Source organism: Panthera pardus, unplaced genomic scaffold (assembly GCF_024362965.1).
Source record: "Panthera pardus isolate Hobbes unplaced genomic scaffold, ASM2436296v1 HiC_scaffold_21, whole genome shotgun sequence".
Taxonomy (NCBI): Eukaryota; Metazoa; Chordata; class Mammalia; order Carnivora; family Felidae; genus Panthera; species Panthera pardus.
In genome coordinates, this window is record NW_026526777.1 from 11,039,537 (window position 1) to 11,044,822 (window position 5,286).

Below are 5,286 nucleotides of genomic sequence, written 5' to 3' on the forward strand. Positions count from 1 at the left end.
ATTGAGCAAACACCATTCCACGTGGGAAGGCGAGTCAAAAACTTTGCCAAACACATTTTCGCCCGAGTAGACATTACTGTCGGAAGCGAAAGCATCATCTCCGTCCTCGGAAGCCTTTGCCTCTCTTCGTTGGGCGTTCCACTCTTTCACACGCTGCCGTATTTTTATTGGCCTACCACGCACTGCAGGCACAAGTGACAAATAGATCCCTGTCCAAATGCATTCCTTTGTATTCACATCTCCTTCCTTCCATTCACCTCCAAGGGTGTCTTTCTACCAGCTGATTAATTTTGTGATTTTTAGCACCACGGTGCAGTAGAAAGCTGCTTAAACCAATGATGGATTTGTCTCCCCTCCAGCTCACACTGACCATGGTCATCAAGGCGACGAGAAGAAATCTGCACATGACAGCAGTTCTCAGAACCCACCTATGATGGTTACACGCGTCTGTCTGATTCTGTGTCCAGTAAGTGTTATTTCTATCAGACCGTGAAAAACCAGTGGGAAACTTCTTCCCGAGGGGCGTGGACATGTCCACGCACTGATCCCGTTCTACCTAAAATAGAACCAACCAACTACGCCTCAAAGATATTTCGTAGTTATCTCAAATCAACCCGGTGGTCCCCATGGAAACATACATAACATATGGACCAGTAGCTCAGCAGGAGTGAAGGAACAGGACTTCCTGTCCCTTTGTGACTGTCCTGACACCAGTCATGGTTTTACTTTTCCACGGCTTGTGGTGACGCTCGTGAGGTTTTGCGCACCGGGTTGCTTTCGGGAGAAGGGATCGCTGTGTCATGTCGGGAAGATAACATCATTGACAACAGGGCATTTCCTCTACTTCCCTTGTCGGTGTGCGCATTGCTTTCACTTACGTTTCCTCACCTGCTCCTGATAACAGTGCCAGACTAAGGTTATTATCCCCATTTCCTTGACTAGCGAGGGCAGAATGTTCCAGCAATCTGCCCTAAGCGATGCGTCTTCTCACAGGCACGACGTGAGGCTCCAACCTGTAGCATCTGAGTCCAGATCCAGCCGTCTTTAAACCGCACCAGTAATTCCAGGAAGGCCTATCAAGCAGGGTAAGTACCAGGCACCCTATGGGGGTGTTCCCGATAAGGCAGCTCTCAACTTTTCACAACCCAGAGTGGACCAGTGACTCCCTACCTAAGACCTCAGAGTGCTTTTTGTTATAACTCTTAGCATATTCTACTCACCTAGTTATTTTCATCTCTTTAAAAGCAGGCACTCTGGGCCTTCAGCCTCCCACCCAGTGCCCGGAACCCGGGAGATAAAAAAAATGCGCCAAATAAAAGAACAACTACACTGATAAAATGGACTCGAATATACAGACTGCTAAAATAGAGGCACAAACAAAGCATCATGGAAACGAAAAGGGGAAAGGGACACAATCTGCCTGGAGACTCCAGAAGGCTTCACAAGGTGACATTTGAGCCGGGTATTCCCCACATAGAGAGGAGAGGGAAGGACATTCTAGGCGTTGGAACTTCGTGAATACATCAGTTTTGCTAAATGTGGCCCTGCAGGGCCTAAGAAGCCAGGCACGGGGGCTGGGGGACAGTGCCATGAAGGGGAGGCCCGGAAGATCAGGACGGAAATGTAATCACCGTAAGGAAATTCATTCATTCAACCGGTGAAATTTTAACTTAGTTAAAGGAATCACAGCAAACAGAGGGACGAAGCGGAACAAATTAAATTGTCTTAAGGCAAATTGACGCTCGTTAATTAATTAATTGAGGGTGAGAAAAGGTGTTTCGAACTGCGGTTGCAAAGAAGGTTGTTTTAAGCAAGTTATTTAATGAGACTCGAAAGTTGAAAACGAGGAGGCAGGAGCAGGCGGCCGCTGCGCATCATCATCGTCAGGCCTTCCCCGCCCCCCTCCCCGGGGGCTCTGTCAGTGCCTGGGAGGAGACAGGCGGCAGGACCGTCACACCTGGCACGCATTCCCGGGCCCCGCAGCCGCACCTCGGACGGCCTGCATCTGAGATGCAGCACCTTTAGGGATCCCTGAGGCCCTCTCAATCAATAATCCCCGGGGTTTTTTATGAGGCTTGGATTCTGAGGATTTGGAAAGGGGACGATTAAGCAGTAGTTCAAAGACGAGCTCCGGCCGCACCTGCAGCATTTATGAAGATCTATTAATAGAAAGCACACGATTTAGCAGTAATCCCTAATTCATAGAAAATCGATGATTTATGCCTTTGGGCCCAAGAGGCACTGAGGACTTTGGCTCATGGGCTGCCCGGAGGCAGGGTGTGCTGGCCCCACATCTGGTCAAGACTGACATCAGTCACCTGGGGGTTGTGCGGGACCCTTTGGGTCCTACCAGTGAATGGAAAACAACTCTTGCAGACGCGCGGTCAGTCCCTGCAGGATCTAATCTCTTTTTTGCTCTCCTAGGGTATCAACCGTTTCGATGCAGGATCCGGGCGAACAGCCTAGGCCCTGGCGATAGTAGGTATGATGCCAATTTGCTGGGAACGCAAAGCCACACCAAGGTCTGTCCCTAGCCAAGCCTGTCCCCTCTCTCTCTTCCTCCCCTGGACCTCCCTTTAGTCATCTGGAGAATGGCGGCAGCCACACTAAGGGTCATCGCAATACCTTGTGGGTGGCTTGGGAATTCTACAATCCATCTGGGTCCTATTCGATCCCAAAGGTTTATGTATTTGAGTTCTCATTAAGAGAGTCATGGGCCAGATCCATTAATTAATGTCTGAGTTCACCTCAGAGACCCAAAAGCCAGCTGCCTCCTGGGGTTACTTCTGCCGAATATAACAAAAAGACCAAAAACACGTTTCAGTCTCAGAGGGAAGGATGCAGGTTATATGATGCTAAAAAGAAAATTCCACAAATAGTAAGGAGAGTAAAATAATCTTTTGTCAGTCTTCAAGAAAGGAACATTCAGAAGAAGGTGGGGGGGTGGGGCGTGAATATTCCGTTACTTAGCAGGGAATCTGAGACCTGAGGATGGCCCATCCCTATTCACAGCTGTTTGATAATCGGTGTGCAGAAGATCCAAAGATGTATTTCATTAATAATCTATTCAACTGTTTATAAATGAACAAGTGTCTATGGACATTTCCATTATTTAACGGCTTCATATTCTTTTTCATGATTGCTGTTCGTGGCTCACATACAAATATATTCTTTACCTGTTACTATTTACGTTAAATCCTTTACTTAAATCACCATGCATATTTTAGTGTAGCCCCTGGGTAACACCTCTGCCTCGTGAACAGAAATCTGATACATGAAACCAAAACTTCAAAGCACTGTAATCTAGGAGGTGATTAACCTTACTGCAAAGAAGTCTACACCATCCCAGAGCTCACCACACGGGTTTTTTTCTGTGGACCGCTGTAAGTCTATAGAGCACTAACATGGAACAGGATGGGTGAAGGGGGTGCGAGCAGAGCCCCCCACCCAGTGGTGAAGAGCAACCAGCAGTGAGAACAGTGATCCCAGGATGGAATGGGCTTCATGGAAAAGAAGTCGGATTCAACTGCCTCATTTCCCTACGCAGTGAATTTCTCTATTATAAATATATTATACACAGATTGTTTTTCAAAAGGCGGCAAATATGGGGCGCCTGGGTGGCTCAGTCAGCTAAGCGTCCGACTTCCGCTCAGGTCATGATCTCACAGTTCATGAGTTCGAGCCCTGCATCGGGCTCTGCGCTGACAGCTCAGAGCCTGGAGCCTGTTTCAGATTCTGTGTCTCTCCCTCTCTCTGCCCCTCCCCTGCTCACACTCTGTCTCTCTCTCTCTCTCTCAAAAATAAATAAACATTAAAAATAAATAAATAAATAAATAAATAGGCAAATACGTAAAAGTCTAAAGAAAGAAAGAATTGCCATTCATTCTACTGTCTGGAAATAACCACTGCACATATTTTGGTATATTTCTTTCCATTACTTTTTTTCTACGCTTATCTTTTCAGAGCTAAATGATACAGATGCATGTACAAAAGCTCTTTGTTGCGGGAAGCCCAGGTTGCTCAGTCAGTTAAGCATCCGACTCTTGATTTCAGTTCAGGTCATGAGATCCAGCCTGGCCTTGTGCTCTGTCCTGACAGCACGGAGCCTGCTTGGAATTCCCTCTCTCTCTCTCTCTCTCTCTCTCTCTCTCTCTCTCTCTGCCTCTCCCCCACTCACGCTTTCTCTCTCTCTCTCTCAAGATACTTTTTAAAAAATATGCAAAAGTTTTCTGTTGTTAAACAAATTGGAGGCCACCCCCTGTGTTATTTTACGTTGTGTATTTTCGTTTCATACCCCCTTCACTCCAGAGCCAGATGGAATCCGACCGCTAGCCGTGTGTCTTTGGCCACATGCTGTAACTTCTCTGCACCTCAGTTTTCTCACTTGTAGAACGGGGCTACGACAGTACCCACCCACGGAGTTATTCCTGGGTATTGATGAGCGTTGGTCACGTACTCAGAGTCTCAAGATAACATGTGACACATCATAAAGCTACACAATCAGTGGTTGTTATTATAATGGAGCAAACTTGCCGAGCTTTCCTCTGATTACCCAGGATTCAGCCCAGTGCCGCACCCATGCCGGTGTTTCAGAGAACTCGGCCTTGCTCAGCCTGCACACTGCGGGTGGCACCACTACTGGAAAGGGAGCCGTGATGGGGCTCCGCGGCCTAAACCCCCTCCCTGTCACCGTTTGGTGTTCAGTGGCTCCACGATCCGAAACAACATCACCGAAGACAGAAATACACCATCATTTCTTTCTTCCTTCCCTCTCCCCGCTCCCTGTCTCTCACATCCACACCCGCACCCCTCTGACACAGGTCTTACCCTTCCCACCATCCACAAACACAAATCCTCAACCCCACGGACATCAAGAGCGAAAGGGTCAACCCTGGGCCCACAGAGACCTCTCTCTGGAATAATTTCTAACCAGAATGTCCAAGAGTTTTGGTCTCTTTTTCTGTGTTTCTTCTGTTCTCGGGACTATGATTTATGCTTTAGGTGGCCTTCTATTTGGAGGACACGATTGCTTTTATTGAAGGGATTGCAGAGAGAGGAGGAAAAATGTCCTATCTGTGTGTATCTACAGGAAATGAAGAGTTTTCTCTCTTTCTCCTTCTCTCTCTCTCTCTCTCTCTCTCTCCCTCTCTGAGAGCTACAGTTTGGCAAACACCTCACCTCAGAATTTCTGACGTTAATGAGGTAGCGGAGAGTGGAGAATTGCCTGCTGAGAGACAAACTTTAGGAAGATGGCTCAGAGCGTCTTGCTCAGCAGAACTGATAAGA